Raw genomic sequence first — 20,447 nt, forward strand, 5'->3', positions numbered from 1 at the left:
TTTGAAAAAGTACAACATCCATTCTTGATAAAACCCTCAACAAAGTAGGTTTATAGGAATGGAGCATACCTCAACATAATAAAAGGTCATATGTGAAAAACCCATACTTGATATCATAGGTAATATCATACTCAATGGTGAAAAAATGAAAGGTCTTCCCCTGAGATCAGAAACAACACAAGGATGTCCAATTTCACCATTTTATTCAACATATTACTAGAAGTCTTAGCCACAGCAATCAGACAACAAAAGATAATAAAAGGCACCCAGAATGGTAAGAAAGAAGTAAAACTTTCACTATTTGCAGGTGACATAATACTCTATATAGAAAACCCAAAGACTCCATCAAAAAACTGCTAGAACTGATAAATGAGTTCAGTAAGGTTACAAGATATAAAATCAATATTCTGAAATCTATTACATTTCTACACACTAATACTGAAGTAACAGAGAGAGATATTAAGAAAACAATCCCATTTACAATTGCATCAAAAAGAATAAAATATCTAGGAATAAATTTAACCAAGGAGGTGAAAGACCTATACTATAAAAACTATGAAACACTGGTGAAAGAAACTGAAGAGGACACAAACAAATGAAAAGACATTCCATGTTCATGGATCAGAAGAACAAATATTCTTAAAATGTCCATACCAACCAAAGCAAACTACAGATTTAATGCAATCCCTATCAAAATACCAACCTCATTTTTCACAGAACTAGAACAAAAAATATATATGGAGCCACAAAGGACCTGAATAGCCAAATCAATCTCAAAAAAAGAAAACACTGGAGGTATCATATCTCAGTTATCAAGACATGACAAATCTGTAGTAAGCAAGACAGCATAGTACTGGCAGAAGTACATTTTTAATTAAAAAAAAAAAGAAATTATGGGAAAAAAACATGCACTTCAGACAAAATAAGCAAATATCCATGAAAAGGAACAAGTTAAAAATACTAGAAATACAATCATGGTATCAGTGTGGCATTGGTGAAAGAAGAGACAACTAGTTCAACTATAGGTTAGATCTAGAAAGACACTAACACAAATACATTTTACTGATAGACAAAGGAGCAAAACCAATACCACAAAATGCACTAGATACCTTGATATTCACATGTAAAAGTACATAAATAAATAAATCTAGAAATAGGCTTTAAGCTCTTCAGAAAGGTTAACTCAAAATGTATCCTAGAACTAAATGTGAAATGCAAAACTATAAACTACTGGAAGATAACATAGGAGAAATTTTAGATGACCTCAGATTTGCCATAGACTTCTTGGCTATAATACCAAAAGTGCAAAAAAAAAAATTGATAAGAGGGACTCTATTAAAGTTAAAAACAAACAGAAGATTTGAAAGGAAGAATTAACTTCTGCTCGACAAAAGACACTGTCTAAAGAATGGTAAAACAAACCACAGACTAGAAGAAAATATTTGCAAAAGACACAGCTGATAAAGGACTCTTATCCAAAACATACAAGGAACACTTAAAACTCAACAATAAGAAAATATGCAATTCAGTTAAAGAACACCCCCAACACTTTAACAGACACCTTACCCAAGAAGATATACAGATGACAAATGTGCATATATAAAGACACTCCATCTCATACATCATTAGGAAACTTCTAATTGAAACAATAGTAAGATACCACTACACACCTATTATAATGGCCAAAATTCAAAACACTGACAACATTAAATGGTGAGGAAGTGGAATAAAAGGAACTCTCATTCTCTGCTGGTAGGAATGCAAAAGGTACAGTCACTTTGGAAGACAGTTTGGCCGTTTCTTACAAAACTCAACATTCTCTACCATATAATACTGCAATCATGTTTTGGGTATTTATCCAAATGAATCGAAAATTTTGTTAACACAAAAACCTGCACACAGATATTTATAGCAGCTCTATTCATAACTGCCAAAAATTGAAAGTAACAAAGATTCAGTAAGTGACTAGATAAATAAATGATGATACATCCATACCATAGAATATTATTCAATACTGAAAAGAATGAGCTATCAAGCCATGAAAAAACATAGAGGAAACTTAAATGTCTATTACTAAGTGAAAGAAGTCAACCTGAAAAGACTACATATTGTATGATTCCAACCACATGGCATAATGGAAAAGGAAAAACCATAGAGAAAATAAAAAGATTAGTGGTTGCCAGGGGATAGTCTGGATAGAGGCATTTTAGGGTAATGAAAGTACTCTGTATGATACTTTAATGGTGGACACATGCCACCATGCATTTGTCCAAATCCATATAATGTGCAACATCAAGAGTTGTACCCTAACATAAACTATGGACTCTAGATGACAATGATGCATTAATGTAGATTCAATGACTGTAATAAATATGGCACTGAGGTATGCTGATAATAGAGTAAGCTGTGCATATGTGTAGGAAGGAGGTATATAACTTCTCAATTTTGATTTGATCTTAAAGCTGCTCTAAAATTTAAAGACTACCTAAAAATACTGGTAGTAAAAAATACTGAGACTAAGTTACAGAATAAATTTTAAATCAGTGAAGAGAAAATTAATGACTTGAAAGATGTTAATAAGAAGAGATAATACAAAACGGAACTCATATATAGATTCTAAATATATGAAAAATACTTTCAGGAGACATAGAAACAACCACCTCAAGTGGTTCCTACATATGCCTAAAAGGAATTCCAGAACAGAAAAATACTGGAGTTGAAATAATACTCTATGAGTTAAAATCTGATAGTTTATCAGAATCAGAAATGTAGATGGGCAAGATTATTCAGATTGACGGTGAACTCTGAGTCCTGAACAGACAAATCCAATTCATACACACATTCTAGTAATAACACCTAAATCAAAGATGATGAAAGGGTAAAGGACAATAAAGGACAAAAAAAAGGCAAAGAACAGGATGATAAATAAAAACACACAATAAAGCAGTAGAAATAAGTCCACATTTTTTAATCTAATATTAATTCATCAGTAGTATAAAAAATGTAGATTGACAATACAACCTCAATCTCAAAAACTAACAGTAATAGCATAGGAATATATATAGGTGCATGTCTCTTTCTCTATTACCTTATCTTACTCCTCAACAATTATATTTAATTTTATACTTATAATTGCCTTGTTTTTTATATTTATATTTACACATGTATACTTAAATACTACTCAATATTATATTAAGTACTCATATTGTTGTACAAAGTAACATTTAATTTCAGTGTTGTATAATACTACCTTGCAGTATAATCTTACATTCCATTAATAGAAATCTTGTATGCACTGTCAGTTCACCTCAGTCAACGTGTAGTTTAGTCATTACCAGTTTTTCATTACTGCAAACATGTTGCTATAAATTTTCATCTTTCAACTTTGATACCCATATGCAACTGAGTATCACCCTTGGGTATTAACCACTGCACAAATTGCTGAAGCATAGGGAAGTGTAAACTTTACAAGAAAATGGCAAACTGTCTTCCAAAGTCAAAGTCGTTGCACCATAGAACACTCCTGCTTATATTAATATAAGAACTTGATTCATATTGGCTTGAAAATCTTTCTTCATATCTTGTCACCAAAAGGTAGCAGATAGACTTCTTACAAGTGAATTTTACCTTACCTTCAAAATCAAATATTCATTATCCAATAAAAGCCATTTACTAGTAAATGAGAAAAAGAGGCCCAATTAATGTTATGAAAGTCGTTGTTTGTAAAATTAAATAGGAGCAATCAAAGTTAGAAAACTACACACTCACATGGTTGTGAAAACAAAGGAAAAATATTACAATCATCATCATCCTAGTCCAGAAGTACAATGAAAAGAAATCAACAGGATCTATTAGAGTTTAGTATCTAAAATATAAGAATGTTTATCTTCAGAAATATTAATCAATATAATCAATCCCACTATCAAAGACTAAATAAAAAAAGAAAATATATAGTAATTTAAATATATGAAAAAATATATCAAGAAAACCTTAATATTTCTTCTTAAACTATATATATTATAAAAACAAATACCAAATATAGTGATAAATTTGTGTCCATATATTTCAGTAATAACAATATATGTGATCTAAAAAAATAACATTTATAGCTGACAAAAAATAAGATATCTAAGACTAAGTCATATAAAAATTTGATCTTATGGAGTAATTTGTAAAATAAATATCATTAAGGTACATGAAAACATCATTCGAGATCTAAAACTCATAATTTCTATCTATTCCTTGACTTCATTCATTTTTTTATATTCTCAATCTAATCTTTTAATATGACTTCTTTTCCCAACAAGTGAAGAGAACAAGTGCTAGATATTTAAGCTCTCAGTCCCTAAAGCATTAGTATCATGTATCTGTCTATTCAAAAATTTGATTATGTTTTCCCTATCATTAAAAATTATGAATGATAGTTCTAAAATAATAGATTTATGTTATTCAAAATTCTAAATATATCAGAGCAGATCACCTCGGCAATTACCTTAAAATTATAGAAGTGGCATTACTAGAAATATCATATTATGGAGACAATAGTTTCTATTCCATTCCTTGAATCAGAAAGTTGTACAACACCTTTTGCCTCAACTGTCAATGACTTTCTACAAAATCATTAGAAAATAAAACTATAGTCTCTGGTGACTTTGAGGATCATCATCCAGTATGTCTCCTTATATTATGAATGAAGAAATTAAATGGTTAGTGAATTTCCTAGTCACTAAGTCTTGGCATAAGAGAGACCTGCACTAAAATGGCCAATTCAAATGTTTTATTTATTTTTTAGCACACACCTGTAGAGTGTTTACTGTATGTCAGGCCCTGCCCTCATCACTTTATTGACAATAACTCATAGAGGAGCACCTGAGTGGCTTAGTCAGTTAAACGTTTGACTCTTGATTTAGGCTCAGGTCATGATCTCAGGGTTGTAGATTGAGCCTTGTGTCAGGCTCCATGCTGCACGTGTAGCCTGCTTAAGATTCTCTCTCTCCCTCTCCCTCTGCCCCTTTCCCCAACTCTCTCTCTCTCACTCTCCTCTCTCACTGTCTCAGGAAACAACAACAACAACAACAACAACTCATATAAACCCAGTGCCATGTTTAATATACCAGAATACAATAGAATTGAATATATGGATAAAAATTCTGAAGTACCTATCAACATTGGCTGATTCAATTGATTTCTAAGGTAAAATGCATTTTTCTAATTTCTTTGTCTCAATTGCCTATGCTGATATTCAATTACTTTATTCATTTTAGACCAGTTTCTGATTAATTTTCCCCCTGAAATCAATGCAATCAGTGATTATCATAATGAGAATTGATATTTTATCATTGTTTTGATCTCAAATTGTGTTTTTGATGATGCTATTCTAGAACCCATAGTCAATTCTTTTTACTTCTCTGATGATTAAAGCAAACTTAAAACCTGTGAGATGCCAGCTTAGAAATTGCCTCTAGAAGGAAAGGATAACAAATTAACAATAGCACTTGAGCAACTCTGTAAGTTTCTACTACTTGTTCTGACAAAACAAATGATGGTGTTATTTACTAACCTGGTATAGACCCAACTTTACCTGGAAAAAAAGAGAACAGAGTAGGAAACAACTTTCAGGCCTGTGTCTAAATCTATAGTCTTATGGTCAAGCCTCCATCTCCCCAGTTTTCCCAACTATCTCAATACAACATACAGAAAGAGAATTTAAAAGAGTAGTATATGTAATTGAAAACATACGTTTTATAAGTATTTCCTAATAATTTTATAAAATGCTACATAATCAAAGCATCCACAGAATAATCACAGCTATTATAATAAACTAGTTATTATAATAAACTATTATATTAAACTATTATAGCTATTATAATAAACTATTATAACAGCTATTATAATACACTATTATGATAAACTAGTAATCACAAGGAACAGAACAATTTAAGGGAAAAAATTACAAAAGATTAGTTCTGTGCTCATTCCATGGTTTTCCCCTTTAAATTGAGCCACCATATTTAACCATTTGGATAGTCCAGTTTTAGTAGAATTTGGAATAAAAAATGTCAGTATCTCAAAGTATTAGTAATAATTTTATTAATAACTTACAGTTTTATTATTTGGTTAATATTCTTTTATTTTATTGATAACTATTATCCTGTAAATATTCTCTTATTCTGTTGATAATTAAGTTACTAAAATTTGGATAGTTCATAAGTGTGAATATAGTATTATGATTACAATCACAAACACTGGTGTCAGACTGCCTGAGTTTGAATCCCATTTTAATCATTAACACTCTGTATTAGTTAAGGTATGTTATTAACCTTTCTGTTCTTCAGTTTCCTTTAAATTAATGGTACACACCTCGTAGAGATACTATTAGTGTTCAGTGAGTTAACACATGCATAGTGCTTAGAACAGTGGCTGGCACATAATGAACTTTCTGCAGCACTGTTATTATCCATCATCAAGTTACATTCCTTAGAGGAAATGTTACATCTTTTCTAACTTAACCTGTCATTAGCCAAACAGGAATGCACACATGCCAATAACACTAGTCTTTTTTCCCACATATATTATTAGCATGTTGAAAGGACAGCCAAAACACTGAGATAGAAATTAAGCTTGGAAAAAAGCTGTTTTGTTGTTGTTGTTGTTGCTTTTCTATTTCACAATGTAAATAGGTAGAGGAGAGCTTACTCAGAAAAATCTCTGTAGGACTGGCCTCGTCATTCACCCATGTCTCTTCACTTTTCAGTCAAAGAAAGCACCATGATATTTAGGCATACGTTCCTTTTAGAATGTTTTTAAAAAAGTGAAGCACATGATATTTGTTTTTGTTGCCAAGAGAAGACTTTGGGGCTAACCAATTATTCATCATTCAGAGCGATGGCACAGCTCTTCAAAGGGGTACTCTTCTATTGCACCACATTTTTGCTTCTTAACTTTGTGACACTGATCTTGTCCTGATTTTTCCCCCTTCACTCAGATTTTCAGTTTCATGTTGTTGTTTTTTTTCTTTAAGATTTTATTTATTTGACAGAGCAAGAGAGAGCACAAGCAGACAGAGTGGCAGGCAGAGAAAGAGAAAGGGGAGAAGCAGGTTCCCTGCCAGAGCCCAAGGCAGGGCTCCATCCCAAAACCTAGGATCATGACCTGAGCTGAAGGCAGAAGCTTAAGGGGCTGAGCCACCCAAGTGTCACACTTTTTAACTCTTTATTGCTGATTACCCATTTTTATTAACCCACTTTTAGTGTCTGTAATGGGGGCTTCATTATTTCAAAAGGGCTGTGCAAATGTAATGACATTCTCAGCCAAACCTCCGTTAGGAGTGCCACCTGTTACACTGCTGAATAGATATGGGGAAAAGGTACTTGTTTTTAAGACCAGATTTTGTTAATGCTTTATCACTAGTTTCTTTAAGGAAAATATATAAATAACTGTTGAGGAAATTACCTGAAAATGTTATGTAAAAAGTGTGAAGGAGAACGGAACCATAGACACTGCCCAGCAGCTCTATGCCTGGCCATGGGAAAGTTATTCACCATCTTTGGGTCTTGGTTTCTTCAGCTGCAAAAATGTGTTTGATTAAATGAAGTTTTGTTTTGTTTTGTTTTGTTTTTTGAAGATCATAAACAGAGTTGATGTAAATAACATAGTAGATACTTGTTTTTTTTTCCTTCTTCCAGTATGAGTAAGTTTAAATTTCTAAGAAAAGTTGAGAAAATTAGGTACTGTGCAAAAGTAAGATATTAACTAATTGACTATGGCCTTTGTCTTTTCATTCCTACTAGTATTACTTTGATTCAGGCATCATTCTTTTCTCCTTGGACTATTACAATAACCTTCAAATTCCATTGTTCACAATGGTCTCCCAATAACATGTTTCTCCCATCTATAACTACACTCCCAAGGACTACTCTTAAGGAAAATTATTCTTGAAACATAACTCTAAATACTACATTTTTCAATGATTCCTCTTGGCTTAAAGGATGTTAAATCTTTTGTCTCTGTTCTAAGTCTTTCATAACCTGACCACAACTCATCTTTTCATCTTCATTTAAGCTACTTTCTATCCTGCATTTAAGACTCACTCTCACATCTCTGTTTCCGTTCATCCATTATCTCTGCTGGAAGTGCCCTTACCTCTCATTCTTCCAGGACTATCTAAAATAGTGGTCTACTGCAAAGTTTTCCCTAAGAACGCTCTCTGATTCAGCAAAAAAATAAAAAAAAAAATAAAATAAAAATAAAAATTACACTTAACTCCATACACCCATAACTCTCATGACCAGCAGGAACTTTCCATTTTGCACTAAACCTGGGTTTTATGAATGTATAAGCCTTCCATCAAGTTTCCCATGAATTTCCCACCCAAACCTAAGACTACTGGATTCTTAGAACAATATTATTTTACCTTCATGTCTGCCACATCCAGCATATTGCCTGACAGGTGTGTTACAATGATGGATCAAACACTCTGCCTTTAAAAAGGGTGTGCTTTGCTCTCAGACTCTTTGTCTAAATGTATAGTTCAAATCCCTGTGCTTTAAGTTAAGCTTTGTATAATACCCCATGGTGATGTATTTAGATTTCATTCACTATTTTTAGTTATAATTTATATGAAAAAGCTCTTAAGAACAGTGTTGCAGCGGCACCTGCGTGGCTCAGTCAGTTAAGCATCCAGCTCTTGATTTCATGGCTCATATCGTGATCTCAGTTCATGAATTAGAGCCCCATGTTGGGCTCTGTACTCATAGTGGGGTTTGCTTGAGATTATCTCCCTCTTCCACTCTCTCTCACTCTAAAATAAATAAATAAAATCCTTAAGGGGGAAAAAAAAAAACAGTGTCTCAGCAAGTATCATTGAAAAGATGTGACAAGTTATCCCAAACTTCCTGACAAAGGGATGTACATTTCTGAGCACACGTGGTAGGTGTTAGAAAAACAAGTACAGGTGGAAAATTTTAAAAGTGGCTGAATTGTTCACAGATCTTTAAATAAGCAACCAATATACAAATACATGTCCAACAGCATATACTATTGGTGCCTCTCTCTAGTAATGATGGTCCAAGAGTTATTATCCATTAATCTTCCACATTATCAAAAATCCACTGAGAAAATAAGTGCTTTAACCTAAATAAATATATTTCCTGTAATCATGACTCTTGACAAAATTTGCTAACCAAATTTATAATTTAACATGTAGCATAACATATAACTGATTGTTATATAAATTGGATGCAGTATTTATTAAACTGGCCAAAAATGGGTTACATGAAAAATAATATATTTTTAGAATGCATACCAGTAAAAGAAATATTAATACCATATTCCAGAACCTCATAATTATGCACAATTTTAAAAATGAGTAACATTCTTAAAATGTAGTATGATTCCTGACAGTTATATTAGCATGAGCCCCCAACACAGACTTAATAAAAAGAAATATAACAAAAGTCCATCTGACAGAGTCTTTAAACTTCATACTATTTTTCTACTCCCTTTTTTACCATAACCTCTGCAAATTAATTTATCTGGGGACTAATGGTCATGACCTAAAATTATTCATCACAAAATTGCTCATTGCTCTTTGTTTACTTGAAGAAACTGAAATTAACCTTATCATTTAGTCATTAAACCATACTTGCTTAAGAATAATTAGTGAAAAATAAAGGCTATTACAGTGCTCTACTGTTAATCCTAAAGTGGCACTAGGACACCTTCATCCCCAACCGTAGACCTGTTATTATATGCCTCAAGAAAATCAAATCAGAACTTCAGTACATAAGAAAGTAATAAATTTTGGGGTGCCTGGGTGGTGCAGTCGGTTAAGTGTCCAACTCGGTTTTAGCTCAGGTGGTGAACTCAGGGTCGTGGGATCAAGCCCTGCCTCAGGCTCTCCACTCAGCGCGGAATCCACTTAGGATTCTCTCTCCCTTTCTTTCTGCCCCTCCCCACCAAGCAACTGGGTGCACACGCCTGCACACACACACACACACACACACACTCAGTCTTTCTCAAATAAATACATAAATAAATGATTTATAAAGAAATTAATACATATGTATAGTAAGACAAATAAATACATGTGGGATTTTATGTAGGATGGTTAAAATGAGATGGAATAATATATTAATTCCTACTGCTATTACTTTAGTTCAGTCATCATTTTTTTTCTGCAAGTATGTACCTATCTATGTGTATATGGACAAATAGATACTCTGTTTAAAATGTGGTTAACTCTCAGCTAACATAAAATAATAGGGTCAGAAACATCTCTTGGAAGGGTAAATTTTACTATCAACTCAGATACATGTTAATTATCCTTCTAATGAAAGTGACTGCATGTAACTCTTAGTGACCTCTGGATGAAACTCCTTCTAAGTTAAATTTTCCTCTTTATGTTATTTTTATACAAAGTTAAGCTCTATGGTTGAGTTTTCCCTAAAATTCAGTTTTCAATTATACTCATGATGCTCAATTAGTATAGCAAACCTGCTGATCTTAACAGTCATAATTTCTCCTTTTACTTACAGACTGTATAACTAGCAAAGAATAACTTTTAGGAACATAGAAATAATGCTTCACTATGTTGAGGATAAGACAAAAATTGTATAGAACCTCTTAAAATTTTATATTCTTCACCCACCACTGAAAATTGTCCTTAAGAATTTTTGACAGCATATCAGTCAGACAACTAGATATAATTTTTAAAATATGTCCCAAAAATCCAGTTATACAAAGATTTTACATAATCTTTGACTTTGGTGATAAAAGCAAGATATTTAAGCAGGATTAGTAAGTTATCCAATTCGTTCATTTTATTTCTATAGTTGAATTTGCACTTTTAAACTCAGTATTCTCAGAATCTTGTTTATTAATTTAAGGCAAGGATTCAGCCTTTTTAATTTTCTTTTTTTTTTTAAGATTTTATTTATTTATTTGACAGACAGAGACACAGCAAAAGAGGGAACACAAGCAGGGGTAGTGAGAGAGGGAGAAGCAGGCTTCCCACTGAGCAGGGAGCCCAATGTGGGACTTGATCCCAGGACCCTGGATCATGGACCTGAGCTGAAGTCACACACCCAACAACTGAGCCACCCAGGCACCCTAATTCAGGCCTTTTTAAAACTAGCTTAGCAGGAAACTCCTGCTTCTCACTAAAAGTGGCATGTGGCCCAACAATTCTTTCATGGAAATTAACTAGAAAAGCTAGAAAATTACAAATTTATTTATTACTAGTTTGTTTGCATTTTCTTATTTAAAGGCAGCAGAATGCTGCTGAGGTAATGACAAAAGACCTACCAATCACAGAGGAGGGGAGGCCAAGAGGTGAGGGGAAATTCTGTAGATACTTGTTTCAAGCTAAATGGAAAGAAGTTAAGGTTGCAGCCACAGCACCTGGGAAGAGGACTTCAGGTGAGAGAGAAATCAGCAAGTATTTTGGTATTGTTGTATGACTGGAGACATGACATTTAGAGATGGGAGTGAACAAGGTTCTGATAAAAAATGAGAATCACAGAAGAAAGCCATAAATATAGATGATTTGTCTCTCTGGATAGTTTTTAAATTATGAATTATGTAGGTAAGAAGTAAAAAAGGTGAGACAAAACTTTCTGAAAAGCAGAACAGCATTCTTCATAGTCTCACTGTACTGAAAAGACAAAGATTATAAAATTCAGAGCCCACTAGGGGACCAACCTCACTGACTATCTCAGGCTCTCATCCGGAATCACTAGAAGGCCATGCCAGGAACAGAGTGTAAAACAGATATAGATATATTACTACTGCAACTTTAGCCCATCTCAAACTTGGCAAGTTCATAATTAGATTAAGTTCATCAATCCCTGCTCTATCATTCTAGCAGAGTAAGGGGTAAGCCCTCTTTGAAGGGAGCATAATTTAAAACTTCTGTTTTTCAAACAATAACAGATACTCGATAAAATTACTAGGCTTGCCAAAAGGTAGGACAAAATAACCAAAATACAAAAATAAAATCGGGGGCGCCTGGGTGGCTCAGTGGGTTAAGCCGCTGCCTTCGGCTCGGGTCATGATCTCAGGGTCCTGGAATCGAGCCCCACATCGGGCTCTCTGCTCAGCAGGGAGCCTGCTTCCTCCTCTCTCTCTGCCTGCCTCTCTGCCTGTGATCTCTGTCAAATAAATAAAATCTTAAAAAAAAAAAATCAGATAGTAGAAGTAAATCCATTGGTAATTTAAATATTGTAATTATCAGACAAGAATTTTACAATGTTTATGTTTATTATTTTTTAAAGATTTTATTTATTTATTTGACAGAGATCACAGGTAGGCAGAGAGGCAGATAGAGGGAGCGGGGGAGGCAGGCTCCCTGCTGAGCAGAGAGCCCGATGTGGGGCTTGATCCCAGGACCCTGGGATCATGACCTGAGTCAAAGGCAGAGGCTTTAACCCACTGAGCCACCCAGGAACCCTGTTTATTATTTTTAAGTACAAGAAGAGATGGAAAAAAAACAAAACAAAAAAAAACAAAAAACAAATGACGAGATAGAGAATAATGCCAGAGAAATGAAATCTGTAAAACTGGAAGTGATGCACAATGCTTTAGATAGTTTCTTTAAAGGTTTTAAGTTTTAAATAAATTAGCCCAAGCTGTATTATTGAATTTACAATATAGGTGCATGGCAGTTTTAAAATATAGTATTATGAGTTGTATCCCTCTTGAATTCAAGGACTAAGTGGGGAAATTTGAAATATATTTGAATGCTATTGGATTATGTCTTTACTAGGGAAATATGATTCAATAAATATTTAAAATAAAACAAAGTCAAAATCCTGACTGGCAACAATCTTTCTGTCAGCCTGGTGTTGTGAAAAAAATCAGTTAAGATAAACACTTGACTTCTCTCTTCATCTCATATTAACTGCTTAAAGGAAAGAGCTAATTTTACGTTTGGTAAGTGAGTAAAGAGGAATGCTAAAATGACCTCAAAGATTCACAACCCCAAGTTTTAACACAACACAGGATATAATCTTCTTCCCTTGTTTGTAGGAAGAAACTATGAATGTGATAGGATCCACTTTCATAATGATGTTATATTATATGGCAAAAGTGAAAGCATTTTGCAAATATAAATAAAGTTTTGAATCAGTTTGGCTTTGACTTAATCAAAAGGAGGATTATTCTGGGTGATATGATGACCATATCAGATGAGTTTTTAAAATACTGTTTAGGCATCTGCTGAGATCAGAGAGATTACCCATCAGGTCTTAAATAAGCAAGCTGCCATGTGTTCTATAGCAGCAAGAAACTGTACTCTGCCAACAGGCAAATGAGTTTGGAAAAGGACCTTGAGCCTCAATCTTGCTCAAAATGTACATTGTAAAATGTTATATTTGGATCATAAGACTCATTAGCCATTCACGAACTTGTGACCTACATGGGACTTAAAACTTTAGTATGGTTTTAAGCTGCTAACTCTGGAGCTGTTTTTATGCAGCAACAGAAAGCTAATATAGCAATCTGAAGAAAAGTTAATTAGAAAGCACTGCTCTGTCTTTTATTCCCTGGGATTGTCTGACCACAAAATGCATGGGATAATTCCTGCATGGAAATCCTGATTTTTCTAGTTGTCCTCCTAACTAGGTTGATTACTAGCTCAAACCAGGAATGCGTAGTAGCAAGTTCTCTTCCCACATATATAAAACATGTCCTTCACTCAGCTCTCTTTAATAATAAAGGAAAACTTTGGACCTTAATCTAAATTCTGAATTTCTTGTATATGGCTCTGAATTAATTTGGGCAAAAGAAATACACATTCTTAATTGGATGTTTACAAACTAAAAAATCTACAATATTTTCACTTGTCCTACAATAATAACATATTACTAATTCTGTACATCATTACTGATAACCAAGACAACTGAAAGTGAAGTGACACAAGCAGGAAAATAAAGTGCATCATGGGGAAAATGGGATTTCTCTATGGTCTCTAATTTCTTTCAATGTTACCATCGAAACAATCACTCCTGAATTTCATTATTTTCTTCCTGATGTTAAATGGGTTGAAAATATAACTTTTCTTTTTAAATGCACAATTACAAAGATGGCCATAGTAGAAGAAAATCTTTACAAACACAGTGTCCTTGAATGATGTCAGAGTTGTTGTTTGGAATGAATTTGCATAACTGGCAGCTTTGAGCTTCCTAAATCTCCTTGGCAGAAATAATGTCCCAATTGTTTTTTCCATAACCAAGATGACAATGTTCTTAAATAAAATTGTCACTAAATTTCCTTTTGAATTCTGACTGCATCATTGAATAAATATTGTCTGCTGAAACTGGCTGTGAAGATAAGTATTTCATGACTGTTAATATATTTCATATGCAAATGTTTTGGCCTCTTTTGATATTGGAATCATGGAAGAAAAATTTTGCTATCTATTTAATTTAGAATGTACTATCAAATCAGATGCATAAGACCCTGAAATTAAATAGCTATTTTATTGTATCATGCTATTAAAGTAGTACATTTTGTACTAAGGGAAATTCAGTGATAATATGCTGATTTTAGTGTGTATGAAATACTACCAAAAAGAAATATGTCCTATTAAATATGAATTATTCAAGTAAAATCTGCAGCCTTTACAAAACTCATTATATACATATATATAACTTGTGCTAGCACCAAATTCAGACTTGTGAATTGTGAAAATTGTAAAAAACTTCCCAAATTTTCATTTAATTTCTCCCCATAATTAAATCATCATATATTTTATCATTAATATGCCTGGATTCCTTGAAATAATGAGAAAATATGTGTTGCTTCTCATCTACATAAAATACCTCTGTTTAAATTATTTTAAATTATACCTGCTTTTCTGTATATATACTTTTGATTAACATCATGATAATTTATCACCTCAACCTAAAATTATATAAATAATTTCCTTGTTAAAAAGATTCATAAGATTTTTTCCCACATACTATGAGCTTTAAGATCAAAAAATATTTTAAATTCAAAGTATGCTGGATGAGAAATATATGAATTATTTCTCATTCTCCAATGGTAGTTTCAAATTTGCCAATTCAGGAATATAATGTTTTACTAACAGAGGAATGGTGTTTTAATAACATTTGTACAAGTAATGAACAATTTTTTTTGTGTAAATTCTCATGCATCTTTAAATCTGTACTTGTTATTATCCGATTCATGGTGGACCTACTTTGAGTCCACCCCAGATTTTCCTCCAGTGCCAGCTGCTAGCCTCCTTCCTTATTAGTACTCTGTTGATATTCTGAAGTAAACCAATATATTCCCTCTTGTAAAATGCAATTGCTTTTTATATTTCTGGAACTAAAAACAGATAATTCTGAAAACACCAAAACAGAAAAATACTTAGAATTCTTAAAAACATTAAATCTTTGAGAGAAAGAATTATAGGAAGATAAACAGCCAAGGATCAAGAGATAGGGAAAGACTTGCACCTAAGTAACAGAAAGGAGAACTAGGGGAAGTAAAAGAATAAGGCTGCAGGGGCCAAGGGCAGGCAACCCAAAATGTATCACAATGGCATACTGATTAATTTGAATTGAAGGTACCTCGGAAGCAGCCAATGCAAGGACACTCAGGCCCTCCTCTCTCCTCTGAAAGCAGGAAATAAAATCTCCCATATAAAAGGCACACTCCCTGTACTGAGAAATACAAAGATTATCCCTATTACCAGAAACAGGGTCTTTAAAACCTAGAAAGCTGTAGACTTTTCTTACTCATTTATTATCTCAGCCAAATTTCATTTAGAATTCCTTATTAATTAAATCTCCCAACATCTGGTTCCTTTATCCTGTCAATTTCTCACATAGTATTGTCTCTTTGTCTAAAAAGTATAAAAACTGCCTACCTTGGTCATTTCCTTAGGTCTCAGCATCATTATTGAGCCCCCATGTGAATGTAATAAAACTTTGTTTTTTTCCTCCTGTTAATCTGTCTATTGTAAATTTAGTTCTTAGTTCAGTTGAAACAACTTAAGAGTAAAGGAAATATTTTCCTTCCCTACAAGGTGTTAGATGCAAAAGAATATAATGAAACCTTGAGTCCTATAATAAAAGCAAAAGGGGAGGAGGAACAATAAAGCTTTGTGAATGCTAAGAAATGCAGCAAAGAAGGCATGAAAAGTGACAGTAACCATAACAGCCTAATTGTATTTGGAAAGAAAAAAGCATTTTCTGCAAAATTCAGACAAAAAGGTTAAGTATTATGGAAAAAATGAATGAATATTTAATCTATTATCCCAGTTTGTCTCTACTTATTCTTCTCAATTAAGTCCTTTTATGTAAAATAAATGTATTTTAATACTTATTTTTCTGTTCTGTCAACAACTAGAAGAAAAAGTTCTGTGATCCCCTAATGAATCACATACCTATTTCTGTATCACTCTATTCACAGAGTCACAACAAATATTAGATGGAAAGCTGAGAGATTAAAAGGAGAAATTTTTTGCCTATAGTTTTAAGTCCCATAAAGAATCTAGTGCTTTATCAGAGTAGAGATTCCTACATCAGTCAAGGTTCTCCAGATAAACAGAACCAATAATATGAATAGTGTGTGTGTGTGTGTGTGTGTGTGTGTGTGTGTGTGTGTGTGTGAAGAGATTTATTTTGAGGATTGATTCATTGATATTTGGGAGCTGGGACATTCTATATCTGTAGGGGAGGCTAGCAGACTGGAAATTCTGGCAAGAGTTGATATTGCAGTCTAGATTCTGAAATTTGTAAGGCAGCCTGGTAAGCCCTGGCAAATCCAGGGAGGACTTACATGACAAACTCCTTGTTTTGATCTTTAGGCCTTTAATGCCTGGATAAGGTTTATATTCTTAAGGATAATCTCCTATATTTAAAGTCAACTGATTAATGTGTCAGTCACATCCATAAATATGTTCACAGCAACAATTTAGACTAATGTCTGACCAAACAACTGTGCACTATACCTTAGGCAAATTTACATAAAATTAACCAGCACAAAACACACACACACACACACACACACACACACACAAATTTAAAAAATATTAAAAAAAGAAGAAAGGAAAAAAGAATGGAAAGAATGGGATATTAAAAGGAGGGTAAAATACAAAATTACAGAATATAATCTTTTAGATTTATGAAATAGAAAATAAGTTATAAAAATATATTAGTTAATAAATGGCATTTTCAATCTTAGATATCTCTGTAGGATTATTTTTCTGGAGCACTTGATGTTCCTCTGAAGATGACAACTGGTTTTGGTGCTGGCTTCCTCTTCTCAACTAGTGCTTGGGGATAATGCTGAAAGCAGAAATAAGTTGAAGGATCTATCACATTAACATAAAAGCTAGGAGAAAATTCTGTAAAATGGTTTAAGGGTAACAGATTGAACGGGAAACATTAGCCTAAGGTGAAGTAAGTCTGGGTAGGATATGAAAATGAGTATTTTTTTTTTTTAAATGTTTCATTTTCTCTCCTACCTACTACCCTGGACACAGGAAGGCAGAAAAATAATGGTCAACCCAGCACTGATAGGATCCAGAGATTAATGCAGAGGCAGCATCCAAGACTAACCTGGATTAACCTTTCTAGTCCTTCAGATTATTGTCCCCCCCATTTGTCCACATCCTGAAAGCCAGGTGATCTTAACTAAGGAGAGCAACAAAGGTACAGAGTGTAATCCTATAGGGTCTATTCTAGGATACTGTTCATCCCTAAATCATCACACAAGGCACAAGCTAGCAGCTGGCTCTAGCTGCTCCTCTATGGTACACATCTATGTGCACTATGTACACAACTAAATATAACTCATGGGACAATAAGATAAAATATTTGATGTACTGCAGCTGAAAAAGAAAGAGAGGCTAGATCAGATGAGGCAGAATAAACATAACCAATAAATAATAACTTAAGCATAGTCAATATCTACAAGGAGTTAAGAAGTTACTGAAGCAGTAAGAAGGCACCTGAAGTCATAAAAAAAAAAACAACAACAACAGTATTGTAATGAAAAGCAATAGTTAATAGAGAACTCAACAGATGGGCTGAGTTCAAGAATAAAAACAAAGATGAATTACAGACCTGCAGGATTAGGCAGAATCACTTACTCAGAAGGTGTTAGGAAGAGCCCAAGAAATTTTTTTAAAAAAGCAAAAAATATATGGAAGCTGAAAGTATAACTACATATATCATAGATTTACTAAAAATAAGAGTAATAAGGAAATTTTTAAGAAAAAAAATTACTAAGAAATTTCTCAGAATGAAAGAATAATATGAAATTTATGGGATCATAAAATGCCAGCACAATTTCACTCTAAACTTAAATTCATGAAATTTCAGATCATCAAAGAAAAACAGAAAGTGACAAAAGAAAAAATCAATTAGCTAGCAAGGAAAAAGAATTCATTTGACATTATAAATTACACTTGTTCCAAAAGGAGAATGGAGTCATATATACAGGTGTTGAAAAATGAAACCTCAAAATTCAAAGTTTCCAACTAGTTTTGGGAGGGAGAAAAATAAGGCTTCAGGGAGGTCACCATATAAAAACATAAATGTGAACTCCTGCAAGAAAGAAGTAACATCAAGGAGCATCATATATGGCAGTGGAAGTTATGCTTAAAAAATAAATTTAAAAACACTTAGTTATCTTAATAAGCATTAACAAAAAGGGGGCCTGAAAGGCGAGAAAAGAGGAGGAGAAGAGAAAGAAGACATTTCTTTTATTAATAGTCCAGAATAAAATTTTTGAAAATTACAACATGGTGAGGGTAGGAGGTGAGATGGGGGAGACCACAAAAATGGTGCTTAGTGAGTTAGTTTTCTGACTTAAGGATACTAGAGCCCTATAATATTGATAGGAAAATAAATACACATTTGGGTAAATACCAGAATGGATTTCAAGGATGAGCTGTAAGAGAATAAAACCAGTATAAATACATTTTGAAGCAGAAAAAAAATTTTTGAACTAAATAGGAAAGGAGAAAAAAATGTTAGAAATAGAGTTGATATAACACAAAGATTGTAAACAAGCCAATATAAATCAGTAATTACAGTAAATTTAAATGACAAAAAAATATTACAACAAAATTAAGAAATTTTGTTCAGAAATAATCTAAAATAAAGAAAAGCCCTTCATGCATAAAAATAAGAAAATACAAATTAAAAAACAGTATGTGTAGTACCAAAAATTATAGAGAATTAATATCTTACAAATGCAAGAGACTTTGTAAACAGAACAAAACACAGGTTGACAAAAATCAGAAAACTTGATAGTACCAAATGCTAATGAATAATCAAATAAAATAAATTTTTCTGCATGGTTTGTACAAATCTTTACTCCTATCAGTTTATCTCCTGCTGTTATGACTAATTTTAGGAGCTTTAATTTTTCATGCTATATAGTTCTGGGTTTTTTTTAAATTTTTATTACTGAAATATAGTTGATATACAAATGTTATATTAAGTTCCAATTGTACAACATAGTGATTTGACAATTCTACAAATTTTACAATGTTCACCACCATTAAGCAAAGTTACTGTCACAATACAACCTTATTACTATACTTTTCATTTCATGACTTATTTATTTTATAACTGGAAGTTTGAAACTCTTTGTATTTTATGTTTTAAGAAAATTAGACTCTTTTTGCTTTACTTTGTCATATGGGCTACAGATAAGGATCTTTTTACCTCATGTAACTAATTTAACAATCTTCTGTGTTTGGGTTTTTAAAAAATGTTATATGCACAGAAAGCCTTCATTATTATGATTTTTAAATGTCTTATTTTTTTTCCTACTTTCAAAAAAATATATAGTAATTTTTACTAGGTTTTGTCCTGGCTCCATTATTTGATTTTAGTTTTTCTGGCTATCTAAACAGGTTTGTTTTTGCACCTAAACTTCTGATGATCTTGTCTCATTTAATTTTGATATTAGACTCACTTTCAGATTTATAGATTCATTATAGAATTTTCTGACACTTTGGTCTAAGAGTTTTCTGTTCTATAACCATTCTTTGCAATTAAATATGATTTGAATTTATTATATCTAATATGATAACATTTTTCTTACCCATATATGTTAACAAGTATCTCTCTCCCAATATTAAATAACAGTGATAATAGTGGAGAATGTCACCAGTGAGAATGTCACTGGTATTTAGAAGCTAATGTTAGTTTTAATTGAGGAAAAAGTTATACATTCTTATTTCATTAAGTTTTTTTTAATCTAAAAATAGATTTTAACTCCTATTTTTCTGAAGGCATAAACATCTTCTTGCTATTATATGTAATTATTTTTAAAGCATGGCTATTTAAGACTTGCTGATACTTTCTCTAAGGTTTTCACTAGCATTATTAAGTCATGTTGATCTATCATTTCTATTTTGTGTATGTTATCTTTGTTAGATTTTGTATCAATGTTATAAAGTCTACATAAAAAGAATTCAG

Source organism: Lontra canadensis, unplaced genomic scaffold (assembly GCF_010015895.1).
Source record: "Lontra canadensis isolate GAN:19392208 unplaced genomic scaffold, GSC_riverotter_1.0 scaffold1, whole genome shotgun sequence".
Taxonomy (NCBI): Eukaryota; Metazoa; Chordata; class Mammalia; order Carnivora; family Mustelidae; genus Lontra; species Lontra canadensis.